Genomic DNA, 25,794 nt, shown 5'->3' on the forward strand with positions numbered 1-25,794 from the left:
TCCACTCCTCAATCTCTGTTTTTATTTAGAGTCTCCACTCCTCAATCTCTGGTTTTATTTAGAGTCTCCACTCCTCAATCTCTGGTTTTATTTAGAGTCTCCACTCCTCAATCTCTCTGGTTTTATTTAGTCTCCACTCCTCAATCTCTGGTTTTATTTAGTCTCCACTCCTCAATCACTCTGGTTTTATTTAGAGTCTCCACTCCTCAATCTCTGGTTTTATTTAGTCTCCACTCCTCAATCACTCTGGTTTTATTTAGTCTCCACTCCTCAATCTCTCTGGTTTTATTTAGAGTCTCCACTCCTCAATCTCTGGTTTTATTTAGTCTCCACTCCTCAATCTCTCTGGTTTTATTTAGTCTCCACTCCTCAATCTCTCTGGTTTTATTTAGAGTCTCCACTCCTCAATCTCTCTGGTTTTATTTAGTCTCCACTCCTCAATCTCTCTGGTTTTATTTAGTCTCCACTCCTCAATCTCTCTGGTTTTATTTAGAGTCTCCACTCCTCAATCTCTCTGGTTTTATTTAGTCTCCACTCCTCAATCTCTCTGGTTTTATTTAGTCTCCACTCCTCAATCTCTCTGGTTTTATTTAGAGTCTCCACTCCTCAATCTCTCTGGTTTTATTTAGAGTCTCCACTCCTCAATCTCTCTGGTTTTATTTAGAGTCTCCACTCCTCAATCTCTCTGGTTTTATTTAGTCTCCACTCCTCAATCTCTCTGGTTTTATTTAGTCTCCACTCCTCAATCTCTCTGGTTTTATTTAGAGTCTCCACTCCTCAATCTCTCTGGTTTTATTTAGTCTCCACTCCTCAATCTCTCTGGTTTTATTTAGTCTCCACTCTCAATCTCCTGGTTTTATTTAGTCTCCACTCCTCAATCTCCCTGGTTTTATTTAGAGTCTCCACTCCTCAATCTCTCTGGTTTTATTTAGTCTCCACTCCTCAATCTCTCTGGTTTTATTTAGTCTCCACTCCTCAATCTCTCTGGTTTTATTTAGAGTCTCCACTCCTCAATCTCTCTGGTTTTATTTAGAGTCTCCACTCCTCAATCTCTCTGGTTTTATTTAGTCTCCACTCCTCAATCTCTCTGGTTTTATTTAGAGTCTCCACTCCTCAATCTCTCTGGTTTTATTTAGAGTCTCCACTCCTCAATCTCTCTGGTTTTATTTAGAGTCTCCACTCCTCAATCTCTCTGGTTTTATTTAGTCTCCACTCCTCAATCTCTCTGGTTTTATTTAGAGTCTCCACTCCTCAACCTCTCTGGTTTTATTTAGAGTCTCCACTCCTCAATCTCTCTGGTTTTATTTAGAGTCTCCACTCCTCAATCTCTCTGGTTTTATTTAGAGTCTCCACTCCTCAATCTCTCTGGTTTTATTTAGAGTCTCCACTCCTCAATCTCTCTGGTTTTATTTAGAGTCTCCACTCCTCAATCTCTGGTTTTATTTAGTCTCCACTCCTCAATCTCTGGTTTTATTTAGTCTCCACTCCTCAATCACTCTGGTTTTATTTAGAGTCTCCACTCCTCAATCTCTGGTTTTATTTAGTCTCCACTCCTCAATCTCTGGTTTTATTTAGTCTCCACTCCTCAATCACTCTGTTTTTATTTAGAGTCTCCACTCCTCAATCTCTGGTTTTATTTAGTCTCCACTCCTCAATCACTCTGGTTTTATTTAGTCTCCACTCCTCAATCTCTCTGGTTTTATTTAGAGTCTCCACTCCTCAATCTCTCTGGTTTTATTTAGTCTCCACTCCTCAATCTCTCTGGTTTTATTTAGTCTCCACTCCTCAATCTCTCTGGTTTTATTTAGAGTCTCCACTCCTCAATCTCTCTGGTTTTATTTAGAGTCTCCACTCCTCAATCTCTCTGGTTTTATTTAGTCTCCACTCCTCAATCTCTCTGGTTTTATTTAGAGTCTCCACTCCTCAATCTCTCTGGTTTTATTTAGAGTCTCCACTCCTCAATCTCTCTGGTTTTATTTAGAGTCTCCACTCCTCAATCTCTGGTTTTATTTAGTCTCCACTCCTCAATCTCTCTGGTTTTATTTAGTCTCCACTCCTCAATCTCTCTGGTTTTATTTAGTCTCCACTCCTCAATCTCTCTGGTTTTATTTAGTCTCCACTCCTCAATCTCTCTGGTTTTATTTAGAGTCTCCACTCCTCAATCTCTCTGGTTTTATTTAGTCTCCACTCCTCAATCTCTCTGGTTTTATTTAGTCTCCACTCCTCAATCTCTCTGGTTTTATTTAGAGTCTCCACTCCTCAATCTCTCTGGTTTTATTTAGTCTCCACTCCTCAATCTCTCTGGTTTTATTTAGTCTCCACTCCTCAATCTCTCTGGTTTTATTTAGTCTCCACTCCTCAATCTCTCTGGTTTTATTTAGTCTCCACTCCTCAATCTCTCTGGTTTTATTTAGAGTCTCCACTCCTCAATCTCTCTGGTTATATTTAGAGTCTCCACTCCTCAATCTCTCTGGTTTTATTTAGAGTCTCCACTCCTCAATCTCTCTGGTTTTATTTAGTCTCCACTCCTCAATCTCTCTGGTTTTATTTAGAGTCTCCACTCCTCAATCTCTCTGGTTATATTTAGAGTCTCCACTCCTCAATCTCTCTGGTTTTATTTAGAGTCTCCACTCCTCAATCTCTCTGGTTTTATTTAGAGTCTCCACTCCTCAATCTCTCTGGTTTTATTTAGTCTCCACTCCTCAATCTCTCTGGTTTTATTTAGAGTCTCCACTCCTCAATCTCTCTGGTTTTATTTAGAGTCTCCACTCCTCAATCTCTCTGGTTTTATTTAGAGTCTCCACTCCTCAATCTCTCTGGTTTTATTTAGAGTCTCCACTCCTCAATCTCTCTGGTTTTATTTAGAGTCTCCACTCCTCAATCTCTCTGGTTTTATTTAGAGTCTCCACTCCTCAATCTCTCTGGTTTTATTTAGAGTCTCCACTCCTCAATCTCTCTGGTTTTATTTAGTCTCCACTCCTCAATCTCTCTGGTTTTATTTAGTCTCCACTCCTCAATCTCTCTGGTTTTATTTAGAGTCTCCACTCCTCAATCTCTGGTTTTATTTAGTCTCCACTCCTCAATCTCTCTGGTTTTATTTAGTCTCCACTCCTCAATCTCTCTGGTTTTATTTAGAGTCTCCACTCCTCAATCTCTCTGGTTTTATTTAGAGTCTCCACTCCTCAATCTCTCTGGTTTTATTTAGTCTCCACTCCTCAATCTCTCTGGTTTTATTTAGAGTCTCCACTCCTCAATCTCTCTGGTTTTATTTAGAGTCTCCACTCCTCAATCTCTCTGGTTTTATTTAGAGTCTCCACTCCTCAATCTCTGGTTTTATTTAGTCTCCACTCCTCAATCTCTCTGGTTTTATTTAGTCTCCACTCCTCAATCTCTCTGGTTTTATTTAGTCTCCACTCCTCAATCTCTCTGGTTTTATTTAGAGTCTCCACTCCTCAATCTCTCTGGTTTTATTTAGAGTCTCCACTCCTCAATCTCTGGTTTTATTTAGTCTCCACTCCTCAATCTCTCTGGTTTTATTTAGTCTCCACTCCTCAATCTCTCTGGTTTTATTTAGAGTCTCCACTCCTCAATCTCTCTGGTTTTATTTAGTCTCCACTCCTCAATCTCTCTGGTTTTATTTAGTCTCCACTCCTCAATCTCTCTGGTTTTATTTAGAGTCTCCACTCCTCAATCTCTCTGGTTTTATTTAGTCTCCACTCCTCAATCTCTCTGGTTTTATTTAGTCTCCACTCCTCAATCTCTCTGGTTTTATTTAGAGTCTCCACTCCTCAATCTCTCTGGTTTTATTTAGAGTCTCCACTCCTCAATCTCTCTGGTTTTATTTAGTCTCCACTCCTCAATCTCTCTGGTTTTATTTAGTCTCCACTCCTCAATCTCTCTGGTTTTATTTAGAGTCTCCACTCCTCAATCTCTCTGGTTTTATTTAGAGTCTCCACTCCTCAATCTCTCTGGTTTTATTTAGTCTCCACTCCTCAATCTCTCTGGTTTTATTTAGAGTCTCCACTCCTCAATCTCTCTGGTTTTATTTAGAGTCTCCACTCCTCAATCTCTCTGGTTTTATTTAGAGTCTCCACTCCTCAATCTCTCTGGTTTTATTTAGAGTCTCCACTCCTCAATCTCTGGTTTTATTTAGTCTCCACTCCTCAATCTCTCTGGTTTTATTTAGTCTCCACTCCTCAATCTCTCTGGTTTTATTTAGTCTCCACTCCTCAATCTCTCTGGTTTTATTTAGTCTCCACTCCTCAATCTCTCTGGTTTTATTTAGAGTCTCCACTCCTCAATCTCTGGTTTTATTTAGTCTCCACTCCTCAATCTCTCTGGTTTTATTTAGTCTCCACTCCTCAATCTCTCTGGTTTTATTTAGAGTCTCCACTCCTCAATCTCTCTGGTTTTATTTAGTCTCCACTCCTCAATCTCTCTGGTTTTATTTAGAGTCTCCACTCCTCAATCTCTCTGGTTTTATTTAGTCTCCACTCCTCAATCTCTCTGGTTTTATTTAGTCTCCACTCCTCAATCTCTCTGGTTTTATTTAGAGTCTCCACTCCTCAATCTCTCTGGTTATATTTAGAGTCTCCACTCCTCAATCTCTCTGGTTTTATTTAGTCTCCACTCCTCAATCTCTCTGGTTTTATTTAGTCTCCACTCCTCAATCTCTCTGGTTTTATTTAGAGTCTCCACTCCTCAATCTCTCTGGTTTTATTTAGAGTCTCCACTCCTCAATCTCTCTGGTTTTATTTAGTCTCCACTCCTCAATCTCTCTGGTTTTATTTAGAGTCTCCACTCCTCAATCTCTCTGGTTTTATTTAGAGTCTCCACTCCTCAATCTCTCTGGTTTTATTTAGAGTCTCCACTCCTCAATCTCTCTGGTTTTATTTAGAGTCTCCACTCCTCAATCTCTCTGGTTTTATTTAGTCTCCACTCCTCAATCTCTCTGGTTTTATTTAGAGTCTCCACTCCTCAATCTCTCTGGTTTTATTTAGAGTCTCCACTCCTCAATCTCTCTGGTTTTATTTAGAGTCTCCACTCCTCAATCTCTCTGGTTTTATTTAGAGTCTCCACTCCTCAATCTCTGGTTTTATTTAGTCTCCACTCCTCAATCTCTCTGGTTTTATTTAGTCTCCACTCCTCAATCTCTCTGGTTTTATTTAGTCTCCACTCCTCAATCTCTCTGGTTTTATTTAGTCTCCACTCCTCAATCTCTCTGGTTTTATTTAGAGTCTCCACTCCTCAATCTCTGGTTTTATTTAGTCTCCACTCCTCAATCTCTCTGGTTTTATTTAGTCTCCACTCCTCAATCTCTCTGGTTTTATTTAGAGTCTCCACTCCTCAATCTCTCTGGTTTTATTTAGAGTCTCCACTCCTCAATCTCTCTGGTTTTATTTAGAGTCTCCACTCCTCAATCTCTCTGGTTTTATTTAGAGTCTCCACTCCTCAATCTCTCTGGTTTTATTTAGAGTCTCCACTCCTCAATCTCTCTGGTTTTATTTAGAGTCTCCACTCCTCAATCTCTGGTTTTATTTAGTCTCCACTCCTCAATCTCTCTGGTTTTATTTAGTCTCCACTCCTCAATCTCTCTGGTTTTATTTAGTCTCCACTCCTCAATCTCTCTGGTTTTATTTAGTCTCCACTCCTCAATCTCTCTGGTTTTATTTAGAGTCTCCACTCCTCAATCTCTGGTTTTATTTAGTCTCCACTCCTCAATCTCTCTGGTTTTATTTAGAGTCTCCACTCCTCAATCTCTCTGGTTTTATTTAGTCTCCACTCCTCAATCTCTGGTTTTATTTTGTCTCCACTCCTCAATCTCTGGTTTTATTTAGAGTATCCACTCCTCAATCTCTGGTTTTATTTAGTCTCCACTCCTCAATCTCTGGTTTTATTTAGAGTCTCCACTCCTCAATCTCTGGTTTTATTTAGTCTCCACTCCTCAATCTCTCTGGTTTTATTTAGCTCTCTTTTGGTTCTGTTGCACTAGTACGGCTGGGCTGGGCAGTACGGCTGGGCTGGGCAGTACGGTTGGGCAGTACGGCTGGGCAGTAGGGCTGGGCAGTACGGCTGGGCAGTAGGGCTGGGCAGTACGGCTGGGCAGTACGGCTGGGCAGTAGGGCTGGGCAGTACGGCTGGGCAGTACGGCTGGGCAGTGGGGCTGGGCAGTAGGGCTGGGCAGTATGGCTGGGCAGTAGGGCTGGGCAGTACGGCTGGGCAGTAGGGCTGGGCAGTACGGCTGGGCAGTACGGCTGGGCAGTAGGGCTGGGCAGTACGGCTGGGCAGTACGGCTGGGCAGTAGGGCTGGGCAGTAGGGCTGGGCAGTACGGCTGGGCAGTAGGGCTGGGCAGTAGGGCTGGGCAGTACGGCTGGGCAGTAGGGCTGGGCAGTAGGGCTGGGCAGTAGGGTTGGGCAGTAGGGCTGGTCAGTAGGGCTGGGCAGTAGGGCTGGGCAGTAGGACTGGGCAGTACGGCTGGGCTGGGCAGTACGGCTGGGCAGTACGGCTGGGCAGTACGGCTGGGCAGTACGGCTGGGCAGTACGGCTGGGCGATATGGCCTAAAAATCATATCTAGTTTTTAAAAAAGTTATCGGCGAATCACATTATACAGTATGTTTTTTTTGTTTTTTCTCTAAATAAGCGTTGTTGCACAGTTAAAGTTCAATAAACTGCATGTAAAATTTTACCAAGGCTAAATATAAGTCTTTCACAAGCTTAAAACACACTAATAATGACTGACTTCTGGTAGCAGGCATTCTACAACATTACCACACCATTCTAGAACATTACAACAGCATTCTAGAACATTACCACGGCTTTCTAGAACATTACCATGGCATTCTAGAACATTACCATAGCATTCTAGAACATTACCACGGCATTCTAGAACATTATCACAGCATTCTAGAACATTACCACGGCATTCTAGAACAATACCATGGTATTCTAGAACATCACCACAGCATTCTAGAACATTACCACATCATTCTAGAACATTACCGTGGCATTCTAGAACATTACTACAGCATTCTAGAACATTACCATAGCATTCTACAACATTACCACGTCATTCTAGAACATTATCACGGCATTCTAGAACATTACCACGGCATTCTAGAACAATACCATGGTATTCTAGAACATTACCACAGCATTCTAGAACATTACCACATCATTCTAGAACATTACCACGGCATTCTAGAACATTACCACAGCATTCTAGAACATTAGCACGGCATTCTAGAACATTACCACAGCATTCTAGAACATTACCATGGCATTCTAGAACATTGCCATGGCATTCTAGAACATTACCACATCATTCTAGAACATTACCGTGGCATTCTAGAACATTACTACAGCATTCTAGAACATTACCACGGCATTCTAGAACATTACCACAGCATTCTAGAACATTACCACATCATTCTAGAACATTATCATGGCATTCCAGAACATTACCACATCATTCTAGAACATTACAATGCATTCTAGAACATTACCACAGCATTCTAGAACATTACCACAGCATTCTAGAACATTACCACGGCATTCTAGAACATTACCACGGCATTCTAGAACATTACCACGGCATTCTAGAACATTACCACATAATTCTAGAACATTACCACGGCATTCTATAACATTACCATGGCATTCTAGAACATTACCACATCATTCTAGAACATTACCATGGCATTCTAGAACATTACCACATCATTCTAGAACATTACCACGTCATTCTAGAACATTACCACATCATTCTAGAACATTACCACGGCATTCTATAACATTACCATGTCATTCTAGAACATTACCACAGCATTCTAGAACATTACCGCATCATTCTAGATCATTACCACGGCATTCTAGAACATTACCATGTCATTCTAGAACATTACCACAGCATTCTAGAACATTACCACATCATTCTAGAACATTACCATGGCATTCTAGAACATTACCACATCATTCTAGAACATTACCACGTCATTCTAGAACATTACCACATCATTCTAGAACATTACCACGGCATTCTAGAACATTACCATGTCATTCTAGAACATTACCGCAGCATTCTAGAACATTACCACAGCATTCTAGAACATTACCACAGGTCTCATTACCAATCTCTCAAGCACAAGTCCACTGTCAGTGAATAGCCTGCTAGTCTATAAATGTAGTCCAACTTGTATCTATTTGCTTCCTAACAAGGTAGAACAGTTAAACGGTTATGGACACACCTCTCTGTCAAGTCTCAAGTTGTTTGAACAACAACTTCCTGTTCACTTTGTTGTAGATGTTGAAATGAAGCGGCCTACCTGGATAAGATGCTTCTTTCTCAGAATGCGAACGAGTTGACAATCCCTCAGACAAATGCATATTTTTATGCTCAGAACACAGACTATACAGCTAACACATAACAGTCTGTGGCCAGACGCAGCGCGCGACAGAAACTGAGCATTTTCCTGGATAAGATGCTTATTTCTCAGAGTTCCTTATATAAATATGTCATTTTATTCTCGTTGCTCATTTCTAAAACACAGACTAGACAGCTAGCATGCTGCTACCTGTACGTGGTGACAAACTGGGCATTTTATAAAATCATGTTCATTGCTTATCCCGTTTTAGTAGGTTCTGTTCAACATTTTTGAGAGTTGAGACATAAAAATGGAATTGTTACAGCGGCTAACTTCTCTATCACAGTAAATAATGTGTCATTGTGTTTCCATATGACCGATTATGTCGAACCAAACCTCAAATATAAATAGCGAGTTGTGTCTGTGGAGTGGGAAGGTTCTTTATTTGTACTGTTTTCTACATTGTAGAATAATAGTGAATACATAAAAACTATGAAATAACACATCTAAAAACCTAGTTTTCGCTTTGTTATTATGGGGTATTGTGATGTCATTATAGGGTATTGTGATGTCATTATGGGGTATTGTGATGTCATTATGGGCTATTGTGTGTAGATTGATGAGAATTTGATTTGTTTAATCCATTTTAGAATAAGGCTGTAACGTAACAACATGTGGAAAAAGTCAAGGGGTCTGAATACTTTCTGAATGCACTGTAGGACTAGATTATTTATGGGTTGATCATAAACACTTTTTCTTTATTTTTACTATTTTCTACTTTGTAGAATAATAGTGAAGACATCAAAACTATGAAATAACAAATATGGAATCATTCTTCAAAGTTGCCACCCGTTGCCTTGATATCAGCTTTGCACACTCTTGGCAATCTCTCAACCAGCTTCATGAGGAAGTCACCTGGAATGCATTTCAATTAACAGGTGTTCTTTCTTAATGAATTTGATACAATCAGTTGGGTTGTGTCAAGGTAGAGTTGGTGTACAGAAGATCCCTATTTGGTAAAAGACCAAGTCCATATTATGGCAAGAACAGCTCAAATAAGCAAAGAGAAATGACAGTCCATTACTTTAAGACATGAAGGTCAGTCAATGTGGAAAATTTCAAGAACTTTTAAAGTGCAGTCGCAAAAACCATCAAGCGCTATGATGAAACTGTCTCTCACGAGGACCGCCACAGGAAAGGAAGACCCGGAGTTACCTCTGCTGCAGAAGATAAGTTAATTAGAGTTACCAGCTTCAGAAATTGCAGCCCAAATAAATGCTTCACAGGATTCAAGTAACAGACACATCTCAACATCAACTGTTCAGAGGAGACTACGTGAATTAGGCCTTCATGGTTGAATTGCTGCAAAGAAACCACTACTAAAGGAAACCAATAAGAAGAGACTTGCTTGGGCCAAGACACACGAGCAATGGACATTAGACCAGTGGAAATCTGTCCTTTAGTCTAATGAGTCCAAATTTGAGATTTTTGGTTCCAACCACCGTGTCTTTGTGAGACATGGGGAAGAAGAAGGGGAAGAAGGTGTTATGGTGCGGGGGTGCTTTGCTGGTGACACTGTCTGTGATTTATTTAGAATTCGAGACACAGTTAACCAGCATGGCTACTACAGAATTCTGCAGTGATATGCCATCCCATCTGGTTTGAGCTTAGTGGGACTATCATTTGTTTTTCAAATGACCTCGACCTAAACCCAAATGAGATGGTTTGGGATGAGTTGCACCGCTGAGTGAAAAGCAGACAACAATTGCTCAGCATATGTGGGAACTCCTTCAAGACTGTTTGAAAAGCATTCCAGGTGAAGCTGGTTGAGAGAACGCCAAGAAGTTGCAAAGCTGTAATCAAGGCAAAGGGTGGCAACTTTGAAGAATCTAAAATATATCATATATTTTGATTTGTTTAACACTTTTTTGGTTACTACATGATTCCATATGTGTTATTTCATAGTTTTGATGTATTCACTATTATTCTACAAAGTAGAAAATAGTAAAAATAAAGAAAAACCCTTGAATGAGTAGATGGTGTCCAAACTTTTGACTGGTACTGTACATTCTGATTTAATATATCGCCCTATTTCTGAGTGTTTGTGTTCACGATACCGTGAACCAACTGACCTACGTGTGTGTGTTTGTGTCAACATCAACTCTGCTTCCTGTTGTCTGAGCCATTTATCTGGGGGTGTTACCATGACAACAGTCACCGCCCCGCCCGTTCGTAAGAAAAACACCCCATATCTGATCCTCCACACCTTCTAGGATTAAGGCCTACTGCTTGGGGGAGTGTGTCCTACCAAAACAACACACACACACACACACAGGCCTGTATATAAATATAGATGTTGTTGTAATTGAGTCCGGTCTGTATTCCAGTCTATCTGTGATCTGTCTTGCTTCAGTTAGCGTTCATCTTTAGTCAAGATAACAGGATAAAAATACCTCAACGCTACACGTAATTATTTCTTTAACTTGGGGGGGAAGATATTTCCTCTCCTCTCTTACTGTCTGTATCTCTCACTGACACTCATTTTACTCCTATAAAATCTAATTTACTTATCTATTACACTTCAGTCTTTAGTACTTTACATAGAGAGGGTTTGGAGTCTAGTTCTTTACATTGGGGACGACCCGGAGGACGAGGCGCAGGGCGATCCGGACGGAGATGGTGGAACTCCCGCAGCATTGAAGGGTCCAACACGTCCTCCACCGGAACCCAGCACCTCTCCTCCGGACCGTACCCCTCCCACTCCTTGAGGCACTGAAGGCCCAACGCCTCGAATCCAGTATGGTGTGGACGGAGTACGCCGGGGCCCCCTCGATGTCCAGAGGAGGCGGAGGAACCTCCCGCACCTCAGATTCCTGGAGCGGGCCAACCACCACCGGCCTGAGGAGAGACACATGGAACGAGGGATTAATACGGTAATCGGGGGGAGTTGTAACCTATAACAAACCTCGTTCACTCTCCTCAGAACTTTAAATGGCCCCACAAATGGCCCCAGCTTCCGGCAGGGCAGGCGGAGAGACAGGGTTCGGGTCGAGAGTCAGACCCGGTCCCCCGGTGCAAACACCGGGGCCTCACTGCGGTGACGGTCTGCGCTGGCTTTCTGGCGCAGTACGGCCCGCTGGAGGTGAACATGGGCGGCGTGCCATGTCTACTCCGCGCGCCTGAACCAGTAGTCCACCGCAGGAGCCTCGGTCTGACTCTGATGCCAAGGCGCCAGAACCGGCTGGTAACCCAGTACGCACTGGAAGGGGGAGAGGTTAGTGGAGGAGTGGCGGAGCGAGTTCTGAGCTATCTCGGCCCAGGGTACGAATGCTGCCCACTCCCCCGGCCGATCCTGGCAATACGACAGCAAAAACCTGCCCACATCCTAGATCACTCTCTCCATCTGCCCATTACTCTCGGGATGAAACCCCAGGGTAATCGAGACCCCTAGACGTTCCATGAACGCCTTCCAGACCCTCGAAGTGAACTGGGAACCTCGATCAGACACTATATCCTCGGGCACCCCGTAGTGCCGGAAGACGTGCGTAAACAAGGCCTCCACAGTATGTAGGGCCGTAGGGAGACCGGGCAGCAGAGGGAGGAGACAGCAGGACTAAGAGAACCGATCCACAAAGACCAGGATCGTGGTGTTTCCCTGTGAGGGGGGAGATCACCTTCCCTCTGGGCAGGTGCCTAGGAGCCTTACACTGAGCGCACACCGAGCAGGGGGAAACATAAATCCTCACGTCCTTGGCCAAGGTAGGCCACCAGTACTTCCCAACCAAATAGCGCACCGTCCGACCGATCCCAGGATGACCAGAGGAGGGTGACGTGTGGGCCCAATAAGACAACCGGTCACGGACAACAGACGGAACGTACAGAGGCCCAGCGGGACACTGGAGAGGAGCGGGCTCTGCACGTAACGCCTTCTCAATGTCCGCGTCCAGCTCCCACACTACCGGCGCCACCAGGCAGGAGGCCGGGAGTATGGGAGTGGGATCCATGGGCCGCTCCTCTGTGTCGTACAGCCGGGACAGTGCGTCTGCCTTGGCATTCTGGGAACCTGGTCTGTAGGAAAGGGAAAAAACAAAACGGGTGAAAAACATGGCCGACCTTGCCTGGATTCAGTCTCCTCACCGCCCGGATGTACTCCAGATTGCAGTGGTCAGTCCAGTTGAGGAAAGGGTGTTTAGCCCCCTCAAGCCAATGTCTCAACGTCTTCAGAGCTTTGACAACAGCCAACAGCTCCCGGTCCCCCACGTCATAGTTTCGCTCCGCCGTGCTGAGATTCTTCGAGAAGAAGGCACAGGGGCGGAGCTTCAGTGGCGTACCCGAGCGCTGAGAGAGCACGGCTCCAATCCCAGCCTCGGACGCGTCCACCTCCTCTATGAACGCCAAAGAAGGATCTGGATGGGCCAGCACGGGAGCCGAGGTAAACAGAGCCCTCAGGTGACCAAAAGCCCAGTTGAGAACAAATTATTATTTACTATGACGGCCTACCTCGGCCAAACCCTCCACTAACCCGGACAACACCTGGCCAATTGTGATCCGCCCTATAGGACTCCCAATCACGGTCGGTTGTAATACAGCCTGGAATCGAACCAGGGTCTGTAGTGACTCCTCTAGCACTGAGATCCATTGCCTTAGACCGCTGTGCCACTCGGTCATGCCCACTGGTATATTCTGATTGCTGTTAGGTCTGATTGCTGTTAGGTCATGAATATTCTGATTGCTGTTAGGGTTGATTGCTGTTAGGTCATGAATATGCTGATTGCTGTTAGGTCATGAATATTCGGATTGCTGTTAGGTCTGATTGCTGTTAGGTCATGAATATGCTGATTGCTGTTAGGTCATGAATATTCGGATTGCTGTTAGGTCTGATTGCTGTTAGGTCATGAATATTCGGATTGCTATTATGTCATGAATATTCTGATTGCTGTTAGGTCTGATTCTGATTGTTCTTAGGTCATGAATATATTCTTAGGTCAGGAATATTCTGATTGCTCTTAGGTCATGAATATTCTGATTTCTGTTTTGGGTCATGAATATTCAGATTGCTGTTTTGGGTCATGAATATTCTGATTTCTGTTTTGGGTCATGAATATCCTGATTGCTGTTTTGGGTAATGAATATTCTGATTGCTGTTTTGGGTCATGAATATTCTGATTGCTGTTTTGGGAAATGAATATTCTGATTCCTGTTTTGGGTCATGAATATTCTGATTGCTGTTTTGGGTCATGCATATTCCGATTGCTGTTTTGGGTCATGAATATTCTGATTCCTGTTTTGGGTCATGAATATTCCGAATGCTGTTTTGGGTCATGAATATTCCGATTGCTGTTTTGGGTCATGAATATTCTGATTGCTGTTTTGGGTCATGAATATTCCGATTGCTGTTTTGGGTCATGAATATTCCGATTGCTGTTTTGGGTCATGAATATTCCGATTGCTGTTTTGGGTCATGAATATCCCGATTGCTGTTTTGGGTCATGAATATTTTGATTGCTGTTTTGGGTCATGAATATTCTGATTGCTGTTTTGGGTCATGCCCTCTGGTCACCCTTTCTTTTCTTTCTCCCCTTCAGAAGGGGGGAGGGGCTTCTGGTTTGTGTCACAGTACGACAGGGGGGACCCCAAGTTGAACCAGAACGTAATAGTGTGTGTGAGAGAGAGAGAGCGCACGAGAGACAGAGGTAGAGAACATCGAATGTGTGTTGAGATGGTGAAAGTTAGTTCCTGTTGAGTGACAGGTGAATGGTAGACTCTCAGTAGTTGGACCTGAGATAACCTTTGACCTTCTCCTCAAAAGGTCCAACTATGGCAGCTAAAGTAGCAGTTCCCGAGAGAGATAACCTTTGACCTTCTCCTCAAAAGGTCCAACTATGGCAGCTAAAGTAGCAGTTCCCGAGAGAGATAACCTTTGACCTTCTCCTCAAAAGGTCCAACTATGGCAGCTAAAGTAGCAGTTCCCGAGAGAGATAACCTTTGACCTTGTTCTCTAAGTAGTCCCGAGGTCAGACAGAAAGTAGAACAGGACATAGCGACCACTCTTCCTTAAACATGATCTACTGATATCTTATCAGACTGGATGTCTGTTGTTCCCCTTCCTCTTCTCTCCCTCAGACCCACTGAGGCTGATGATGATGTAGTGATGTAGTGTCTTAACACAGAGCTGTGTGTGTGTGTGCGATTAAGAAAAATGTCGGGAACTTTCACTCACTGATGGTAGCGGACAATCTATGTAGATCAAATATGAGGATTCCCAAGCCTTTCTTACAGAAGCCCTCAGGAATAACCTCGACGCTAACGAGGCGTTTTCTAAAGCGTCACCTGTGGTGTGGTCAAGGCTTAACCCTGGTGGGTTTAAGCGATGGAGAGCAAGAGAGCAGGAATGGAGACAGCAGAAAAGCCGACTTAAGAGTCTTGGTTACGTTAACCTGGGTGTTGTAACCGTGACTACGTCGGTAGTATGACAGGTCACTGGTGTTTGTGCGTGAGATTGGTTCACCCCTGACCTTTGCCCTGAACTCTTAAGTGATATTGTGTGTCTAACTCACTCTGGTTGTAACCTCAGAGGAACATGTACAACAATTCCCTGTGTCCCTGCCCTATAACCGTTAACACAGGGGGAAAAAACTATTCCCAAAACGTTCCCTACAAAACAAATCTAACAGCTGGAATAACCATTAGAACTGTTAGACAAACACACACAGTAAGAGAGAGAAGGAGTGGGGGAGGAGAGGGGGGAGAAGGGGAGAGAATGAGGGGAGGGAACAGAGAAAGGAGGAGATAGAGGAGGGGAGGGGCTAGCTAGAGAGAGGGGAGGGGCTAGCTAGAGAGAGGGGAGGGGCTAGCTAGAGAAAGGAGGGGAGGGGCTAGCTAGAGAAAGGAGGGGAGGGGCTAGCTAGAGAAAGGAGGGGAGGGGCTAGCTAGAGAAAGAAGGGGAGGGGCTAGCTAGAGAAAGGAGGGGAGGGGCTAGCTAGAGAAAGGAGGGGAGGGGCTAGCTAGAGAAAACTCTTAGAACTCTCACCACCTGGGGGCGGCCCGTCGGGAAGTCCAGGATCCAGTTGCAGAGGGAGGTGTTTAGTCCCAGAGTCCTTAGCTTAGTGATGAGCTTCGTGGGCACTATGGTGTTGAACGCTGAGCTGTAGTCGATGAACAGCATTCTCATGTAGGTGTTCTTTTTGTCCAGGTGAGAAAGGACGGTGTGGAGTGCGATTGAGATGGCGTCATCTGTGGATCTGTTGGGGCGGTATGCGAATTGGAGTGGGTCTAGGGTGTCCGGGAGGATGCTGTTGATGTGAGCCATGACCAGCCTTTCAAAGCACTTCATGGCTACCTTTGTGAGTGCGACGGAGCAGTAATCATTTTGGCAGGTTGCCTTGGTGTTCTTGGGCACAGGGACTATGGTGGTCTGCTTGAAACATGTAGGTATTACAGACTCGGTGAGGGAGAGGTTGAAAATGTCAGTGAAGACACTTGACAGTTGGTCTGCGCATGCTTTGAGTACACGTCCTGGTAATCCATCTGTCCCCGCGACCTTGTGAATGTTGACCTGTTTAAAGGTCTTACTCACATCGGCTACGGAGAGCGTGATAACACAGTCATCCAGAACAGCTGGTGCTCTCGTGCATGCTTCAGTGTTGCTTGCCTCGAAGCGAGCATAAAAGGTATTTAGCTCGTCTGGTAGACTCGTGTCACTGGTAAGCTTGCGTCTGGGTTTCCCTTTGTAGTTCGTAATAGTTTTCAAGCCCTGCCACATCCGATGAGCGTCAGAGCCATGGTGTAGTAGGATTCAATCTTAATCCTGTATTGTCCGTTTCTTCTTTCAGCCACATAAGATGTTACAGTTTTTAATGTCCCGTTGGTCATCAATTTTATTTTCTGACGATTGCACATTAGCAAGGAAAATGGAAGGCATTGGGAGTTTACTCGCCGGCCTCCGGTTTCTGCGTCCCCTTTTCCGGACGTCTTTTCTTCATCGCAAAGGCGTGGATCTGGGCGTGTTCCAGTGACAGCAGGATATCCTTCTTGTCGAATTCGTTGAAGGAAAAAGTTTCTTCCAGTCCGCGGTGAGTAATCGCTTTTCTGATGTCCCAGAAGCTCTTTTCGATCATAAGAGACGGAGGCAGCAACATTATGTACACAATAAGTAAAAAAATAAGTTACGCCAAAAAAAAGGACTAAATTGAACAACTGGTTTGGAGAATGGAGAACATGTCATGTTTTTATTCTTCTCTTTTCACTTTTTCTTCTGGAAGTAATATTACCCCCCATCCCTCTCTTCCTCCTCTCCTCCCCCTCCTCCTCCCCCTCATCCCCCTCTTCCTCCTCTCCTCCCCCTCTTCCTCCTCTTCCTCCTCTCCTCCCCCATCCCCCTCTTCCTCCTCTCCTCCCCTCATCCTCCCCTCCTCCCTCTCATCCTCCCCCTCTCCTCTCCTCCCCCTCCTCATCTCCTCCCCCTCCTCCTCATCTCCTCCCCCTCCTCCTCCTCTCCTCCCCCTCTCATCCTCCTCGCCTCCCCCTCCTCCTCCTCCTCTCCTCCCCCTCCTCCTCTCCTCACCTTCTTCCTCCTCACCTCCCCCTCATCCTCCTCCCCTCCTCCCCCTCTTCCTCCTCCTCCTCCTCCTCTCCTCCCCCTCATCCTCCTCTCCTCCCCCTCTTCCTCCTCGCCTCCTCCTCCTCCTCTCCTCCCTCTCATCCTCCTCTCCTCCCCCTCCTCCTCCTCTCCTTCCCCTCCTCATCTCCTCCCCCTCCTCCTCCTCTCCTCCCCCTCCTCCTCCTCTCCTCCCCCTCTCATCCTCCTCGCCTCCCCCTCCTCCTCCTCCTCTCCTCCCCCTCCTCCTCTCCTCCCCCTCCTCCTCTCCTCACCTTCCTCCTCCTCACCTCCCCCTCATCCTCCTCCCCTCCTCCCCCTCTTCCTCCTCTCCTCCCCCTCATCCTCCTCCCCCTGGGGAGATTGTGTAGAGCGGAACGATAGCACAGCAGGTCACCATGAGGTGAGGGAGGCAGAGAGAGAAGTTCAACAAGAGGTGAAGACCGAGACTGAGAGGGGAGAGGGTGTGTGTGTGTGTGTGTGTGTGTGTGTGTGTGTGTGTGTGTGTGTGTGTGTGTGTGTGTGTGTGTGTGTGTGTGTGTGTGTGTGTGTGTGTGTGTGTGTGTGTGTGTGTGTGTGTGTGTGTGTGTGTGTGTGTGTGTGTGTGTGGGATAGGGGTGCATGTTCTCCACCAGTAGCCAACCACACTGCCTGCTGGGTAACGTGGGTTTGGGGTTGGATCTGAAATGGCCTATTCCCTTTATAGTGCTCTACCTTTGACCAGAGATCTATAGGCCCTTTATAGTGCACTACCTTTGACCAGAGATCTATAGGCCCTTTATAGTGCACTACCTTTGACCAGAGATCTATAGGCCCTTTATAGTGCACTACCTTTGACCAGAGATCTATAGGCCCTTTATAGTGCACTACCTTTGACCAGAGATCTATAGGCCCTTTATAGTGCACTACCTTTGACCAGAGATCTATAGGCCCTTTATAGTGCACTACCTTTGACCAGAGATCTATAGGCCCTTTATAGTGCACTACCTTTGACCAGAGATCTATAGGCCCTTTATAGTGCACTACCTTTGACCAGAGATCTAGAGGCCCTTTATAGTGCACTACCCATAGGGTTCTGTAGTAGTACACAGTAATAGGGAATAGGGTGCCCTGTTACCTCAACCCCTGCCCTCATCCTAATAACCCCTTTACCCTCTCAACTTGCCTCTTGTTTTGCAACTGCTGCACTCACCTCCTTCTCTTATCTCCTCCCTCTCTCAATCTCCCTTTCTCCCTCTCTCACTCCCTCTCTCTCTAGACACATTTCAGATCTCTCTCTCCCCTCACTCTCTCCCCCTTTCTCTCCCCTCACTCTCTCCCCCTTTCTCTCCCCTCACGCTCTCCCCCTTTCTCTCCCCTCACTCTCTCCCTCTCTTCTCTCCCCTCACTCTCTCCCTCTCTTCTCTCCCCTCTCTCTCTCCCTCTCTTCTCTCCCTCTCCCCTCTTCTCTCTGTCCCTCTCTCTCTGATATGAATCAAGTGATTTGAGAAGAAAGAGATCCTGTCTCAGATTCTGATGCAAATCCTCAATACCTGAGCTAGCGAAGTCGTGTGTGTGTGTGTGTGTGTGTGTGTGTGTGTGTGTGTGTATAGTTTTAAGGTTACTTCCTCTAAACACAGAGCAGTCTATCAATATGATACTATGAGCTTCCTTATCTACACTAGCATGTGTGTGTGTGTGCGTTTGGGGAAAAGAGTTAAACCCAGGTCAGGAACCGGTCCTGTGTGTGTTGGGTCGTGACTGGGTCATAACACGGTCAAAGGAAAAGGTTGTAGACTGGAACCGGTGGTACAAATCAGTCACTTTCTCCTCCTCCCTTTCCCCTCTCTTCCTCTCCTCCCTTTCCCCTCTCTTCCTGTCATTCCTTTCCCCTCCTCTTCCTCCCATATGGTGTGTGTGTGTTTAGTGTTAGCTAAAGTTCGACAGGCCAGTAGTTCTATGTTATAATCAGTTTTTTTTTTAAAGGACACAGTAACCACAGACACACACACACACACACACACACACACACACACACACACACACACACACACACACACACACACACACACACACACACACACACACACACACACACACACACACACACACACACACACACAACATCATACACCTGGGATTGAGACGTATCCGTTTAATTCTCCCTCCTTCTCTTACCCCTTCGCTCGCGCGCTCTGTCTCTCTCTCTCTCTCTCTCTCTCTCTCTCTCTCTCTCTCTCTCTATCTCTATCTCTATCTCTATCTCTGTCTCTGTCTCTATCTCTCTCTCTATCTCTCTCTCTCTCTCTCTCTCTCTCTCTCTCTCTCTCTCTCTCTCTCTCTCTCTCTCTCTCTCTCTCTCTCTCTCTCTCTCTTTCTCTGTGTCTCTGTGTCTCTGTCTCTCCCTCTCTCTCTCCGTGTCTCTGTCTCTCTCCCTCTCTCTGTCTCTCTCTCTCTCCATATCTATCTTTCTCTTCCTCTCTCCCTCTCCCCTCCCCCTCCCCTCTCTGTCTCTAGTTGTTAGATCTGTTTACCCAATGGGACTGGTCTAGCTATCTAGCGGACTATGGAAGACCCACCTGCAAATAGAGAGTCAACCCGAACTACGCTAGCACTGCTGGAAAAGTAAGTATACCCCTCTCTCTTCCTCTCCATCCATACCCCTCTTCCTCTCCATCCATACCTCTCTCTTCCTCTCCATCCATACCTCTCTCTTCCTCTCCATCCATACCCCTCTCTTCCAGTGGCGTGCCGTGGGCCTGGGGCCTAGGCCTTCAGTGAGGTACTACACAGTCCCACCCGAATTAATCCACCTCTTATTACCATCCTTATGCCATGGCTCTAGACACTATACATTTAGACAGAAACGCAGTATAACCAGGCGTTGCGTCACCTTGAAATTGACAAATTGACATTTTTGGGTAAACAGTGTTAAACAGACAACTCAAGTTTGCAAAGCCAGTGTGGCTCCAAACACCAAATCGATCACTTGCAAATAATAGGCATTCCCAGCAGTACAGTTTGCAGTGCTTCTCGGAGCCTGTGAATCATTGACAGCGCTCGTAGTTGAAACTTTGAAAGTGGCGAGCGAACGAACGCCTTTCCCGCCTGTGACAGGCTTTGTGGCGTCGGGCGACCTCTCCTTACAATGTCTAACTTTTCTTGAAAAGTTCGTCTTGAGAATGGCGTTATAATTATATCCTCGACCAAATCGATATCTTCTCCTCCTTCCGCCATTGTGGGTTGAAAAAACAGCTTAGTAGAACGCGAATTAATTCGTTTATCAAATTCAGTTTCCTAGATCTGCATAGACCTACCCATAGGACCTGCCTCTCAATATTGGTAATCCAATCAAAAGACGTGGACGCACTACGCCTGCTAGCTGGCTCCTGTGTAACACTGGAGCCAGCCAGCAGGCGTACAATAGCCAACTCTAAAGCTGATTGGTTGACACAAAATTTTAATTTCCATTCACTTTAAGCTACAAGCGCCCGCACTGTTGATTCTGAAGGCCTGAGGGCAGATTTTAGACCCCTGGCAACACATGATGGCTGAATATGATTGGATAAAAGATCTAACATAAAGACCAGCCCTCCAAATCTCAACCTGGGGCTGGAAGGAGTGCAACCAAGAGGAAAGCTATGAAATGAAGAGTATAACTCTTACTCTGGGGAATAATTTAATACATATTTGTGGGAAAATATATTTAAAAAAAAATTATATTCTGATGATGTTTAGGCCAGCAGAGAAGGCCTTGCAGGCCCTGACGGCCCACCACTGCTCTCTTCCTCTCCATCCATACCTCTCTCTTCCTCTCCATCCATACCTCTCTCTTCCTCTCCATCCATACCTCTCTCTTCCTCTCCATCCATACCTCTCTCTTCCTCTCCATCCATACCTCTCTCTTCCTCTCCATCCATACCTCTCTCTTCCTCTCCATCCATACCTCTCTTCCTCTCCATCCATACCTCTCTCTTCCTCTCCATCCATACCTCTCTCTTCCTCTCCATCCATACCTCTCTTCCTCTCCATCCATACCTCTCTCTTCCTCTCCATCCATACCTCTCTTCCTCTCCATCCATACCTCTCTCTTCCTCTCCATCCATACCTCTCTCTTCCTCTCCATCCATACCTCTCTCTTCCTCTCCATCCATACCTCTCTTCCTCTCCATCCATACCTCTCTCTTCCTCTCCATCCATACCTCTCTCTTCCTCTCCATCCATACCTCTCTTCCTCTCCATCCATACCTCTCTTCCTCTCCATCCATACCTCTCTCTTCCTCTCCATCCATACCTCTCTCTTCCTCTCCATCCATACCTCTCTTCCTCTCCATCCATACCTCTCTCTTCCTCTCCATCCATACCTCTCTTCCTCTCCATCCATACCTCTCTTCCTCTCCATCCATACCTCTCTCTTCCTCTCCATCCATACCTCTCTCTTCCTCTCCATCCATACCTCTCTCTTCCTCTCCATCCATACCTCGCTCTTCCTCTCCATCCATACCCCCCTCTTCCTCTCCATCCATACCTCTCTTCCTCTCCATCCATACCTCTCTTCCTCTCCATCCATACCTCTCTCTTCCTCTCCATCCATACCTCTCTTCCTCTCCATCCATACCGCTCTCTTCGTCTCCATCCATACCTCTCTTCCTCTCCATCCATACCTCTCTTCCTCTCCATCCATACCTCTCTCTTCCTCTCCATCCATACCTCTCTCTTCCTCTCCATCCATACCTCGCTCTTCCTCTCCATCCATACCCCCCTCTTCCTCTCCATCCATACCTCTCTTCCTCTCCATTATTACCTCTCTCTTCCTCTCTCTCCACCCTCTCTCACTCCACTCACTCACTCCTCCCTCTCTCACTCCACCCTCTCTCACTCCTCCCTCTCTCACTCCTCCCTCTCACTCCTCCCTCCCTCTCTCACTCCACTCACTCACTCACTCCTCCCTCTCTCACTCCTCCCTCTCTCACTCCTCCCTCTCTCACTCCACCCTCTCTCACTCTTCCCTCTCTCACTCCACTCACTCACTCCAGTCTCTCTCACTCCTCCCTCTCTCACTCCTCCCTCTCTCTCTACCCTCTCACTCCTCCCTCCCTCTCTCACTCCACTCACTCACTCACTCCTCCCTCTCTCACTCCTCCCTCTCTCACTCCTCCCTCTCTCACTCCACCCTCTCTCACTCTTCCCTCTCTCACTCCACTAACTCACTCCAGTCTCTCTCACTCCACTCACTCACTCACTCCTCCCTCTCTCACTCCTCCCTCTCTCACTCCACCCTCTCTCACTCTTCCCTCTCTCACTCCACTCACTCACTCCAGTCTCTCTCACTCCTCCACTCACTCACTCCACCCTCTCTCACTCTTCCCTATCTCACTCCACTCACTCACTCCAGTCTCTCTCACTCCTCCACTCACTCACTCCTCCCTCTCTCACTCCACTCACTCACTCACTCCTCCCTCTCTCACTCCACTCACTCACTCCTCCCTCTCTCACTCCACTCACTCACTCCACCCTCTCTCACTCTTCCCTCTCTCACTCCACTCACTCACTCCAGTCTCTCTCACTCCTCCACTCTCTCACTCCTCCCTCCCTCTCTCACTCCTCCCTCACTCACTCCTCCCTCTCTCACTCCTCCCTCTCTCACTCCCCCCTCTCTCACTCCACCCTCTCTCACTCTTCCCTCTCTCACTCCACTCACTCACTCCAGTCTCTCTCACTCCTCCACTCACTCACTCCTCCCTCTCTCACTCCACTCACTCACTCCACCCTCTCTCACTCTTCCCTCTCTCACTCCACTCACTCACTCCAGTCTCTCTCACTCCTCCACTCACTCACTCCTCCCTCTCTCACTCCACTCACTCACTCCTCCCTCTCTCACTCCACTCACTCACTCACTCCTCCCTCTCTCACTCCACTCACTCACTCCACCCTCTCTCACTCTTCCCTCTCTCACTCCACTCACTCACTCCAGTCTCTCTCACTCCTCCACTCTCTCACTCCTCCCTCCCTCTCTCACTCCACTCACTCACTCCTCCCTCTCTCACTCCTCCCTCTCTCTCCACCCTCTCACTCCTCCCTCCCTCTCTCACTCCACTCACTCACTCCAGTCTCTCTCACTCCTCCACTCACTCACTCCTCCCCCTCTCACTCCTCCCTCTCAATCCTCCCCCTCTTCCCTCACTCTCTGTTTTTCCTCTCTCCATCCAGGATGAAAGCCATGAGTCATAAGAACAACCTGCTCAGTTCAGGAAGAACGAGACAAACAGAAACTCCTCGACACCGTGGTCAAACAGCTACGCAACCTCGTCTCCGCCCACCAGACCTGAATGGAGTGATCCTATTGGTTACTGCAACCTCGTCTCCGCCCACCAGACCTGAATGGAGTGATCCTATTGGTTACTGCAACCTCGTCTCCGCCCACCAGACCTGAATGGAGTGATCCTATTGGTTACTGCAACCTCGTCTCCGCCCACCAGACCTGAATGGAGTGATCCTATTGGTTACTGCAACCTCGTCTCCGCCCACCAGACCTGAATGGAGTGATCCTATTGGTTACTGCAACCTCGTCTCCGCCCACCAGACCTGAATGGAGTGATCCTATTGGTTACTGCAACCTCGTCTCCGCCCACCAGACCTGAATGGAGTGATCCTATTGGTTACTGCAACCTCGTCTCCGCCCACCAGACCTGAATGGAGTGATCCTATTGGTTACTGCAACCTCGTCTCCGCCCACCAGACCTGAATGGAGTGATCCTATTGGTTACTGCAACCTCGTCTCCGCCCACCAGACCTGAATGGAGTGATCCTATTGGTTACTGCAACCTCGTCTCCGCCCACCAGACCTGAATGGAGTGATCCTATTGGTTACTGCAACCTCGTCTCCGCCCACCAGACCTGAATGGAGTGATCCTATTGGTTACTGCAACCTCGTCTCCGCCCACCAGACCTGAATGGAGTGATCCTATTGGTTACTGCAACCTCGTCTCCGCCCACCAGACCTGAATGGAGTGATCCTATTGGTTACTGCAACCTCGTCTCCGCCCACCAGACCTGAATGGAGCCACCCTATTGAACAATGAAACGCCAAAATCCTCCCACTAGCCATCATATTGGCAAAGTAACCTCTACCTTGCAATCCTATTGGTTACTGCAACCTCGTCTCCGCCCACCAGACCTGAATGGAGTGATCCTATTGTCAAGGAATCTCCATCTGCAATCCTATTGGTTACTGCAACCTCGTCTTCGCCCACCAGACCTGAATGGAGCCACCCTATTGACCAATGAAACGCCAAAATCCTCCCACTAGCCATCATATTGGCAAAGTAACCTCTACCTTGCGATCCTATTGGTTACTGCAACCTCGTCTCCGCCCACCAGACCTGAATGGAGCCACCCTATTGACCAATGAAACGCCAAAATCCTCTCAAGATCCTATTGTCTACTGCAACCTCGTCTCCGCCCACCAGACCTGAAGGGAGTGATCCTATTGGTTACTGCAACCTCGTCTCCGCCCACCACACCTGAATGAAAAGATCTCATTAGCCAAGGAACCTTATCTCCGCCCACCAGGCCAGAACCCAGACATCCCATTGGTTGAGGAACCTCAACGTGATGCACAGCCACTTTAGCCTCCTAAACTCTTTAGACTCTACAATGTCTACTGACTCTACAATGTCTACTGACTCTACTGACTCTACAATGTCTACTGACTCTACTGACTCTACAATGTCTACTGACTCCACTGACTCTACAATGTCTACTGACTCTATAATGTCTACTGACTCTACAATGTCTACTGACTCTACTGACTCTATAATGTCTTCTGACTCTACAACGTCTACTGACTCTACTGACTCTATAATGTCTACTGACTCTACAATGTATACTGACTCTACTGACTCTACAATGTCTACTGACTCTATAATGTCTTCTGACTCTACAATGTCTACTGATTCTACTGACTCTATAATGTCTACTGACTCTACAATGTCTACTGACTCTTCTGACACTACAATGTCTTCTGACTCTACAATGTCTACTGACTCTATAATGTCTACTGACTCTATAATGTCTACTGACTCTACAATGTCTTCCAGTATTGTTTTTATGAGTGTATTTCATTTTGGGTTGTTGCAGTACTTGGGGTTTACTTGACATAAAGATGATGTCATTACGACAGGTACCCAAGTGGTTATTAAGAGCGTTGGGCCAGTAAGCGAAAGGTCGCTGCTTCGGCTCCAAAGAGCCGCCGACTGAGTGAACAATCTGACCGATATGTGCCCTTGAACAAGGGCACTTAACCTGTCTCGCCCCCCCGTTCCGCTAGCGGAACTCCTCCCACATTCCACTGAAAAGCCAGAGCGCGAAATTTAAAAACAATTTTTTTTTTTAATTTAACTTTCACACATTAACAAGTCCAATACAGCTAATGAAAGATACACATCTTGTGAATCCAGCCAACATGTCAGATTTTTTTAATGTTTTACAGGGAAAACACAATATATATTTATGTTAGCTCACCAACAAATAGAAAAAAGCACAGACATTTTTCACAGCACAGGTAGCATGCACAAAATCAACCAAACTAACCTAGAACAAACCAAAGAAACCAAGAAACAACTTAATCAGATGACAGTCTTATAACATGTTATACATTAAATCTATGTTTTGTTCGAAAAATTTGCATATTTCAGGTATAAATCATAGTTTACATTGCGGCTACAATCAGAAATTGCACCGAAAGCAGCCAGAATAATTACAGACACCAACGTGACATACCGAAATACTCATCATAAAACATATCTGAAAAATACATGCTGTATAGCAAATGAAAGACAAAGATCTTGTGAATACA

The 25,794-nt window shown here is 46.1% G+C and overlaps 1 long non-coding RNA gene across 1 annotated transcript in view; it reads left to right on the plus strand.

Moving 5' to 3' along the window:
- The window catches only part of LOC139534739 (uncharacterized), a 66,190-nt gene extending 40,900 nt beyond the window's left edge, over positions 1-25,290 (plus strand). The window contains exons 3-4 of the long non-coding RNA XR_011666996.1: positions 19,455-19,562; positions 23,148-25,290. This is a non-coding gene — a long non-coding RNA (uncharacterized lncRNA). The remainder of the gene's footprint in view (positions 1-19,454; positions 19,563-23,147) is intronic.
- Positions 25,291-25,794: the final 504 nt, after the last annotated feature.

Source organism: Salvelinus alpinus, chromosome 11 (genome assembly GCF_045679555.1).
Source record: "Salvelinus alpinus chromosome 11, SLU_Salpinus.1, whole genome shotgun sequence".
Taxonomy (NCBI): Eukaryota; Metazoa; Chordata; class Actinopteri; order Salmoniformes; family Salmonidae; genus Salvelinus; species Salvelinus alpinus.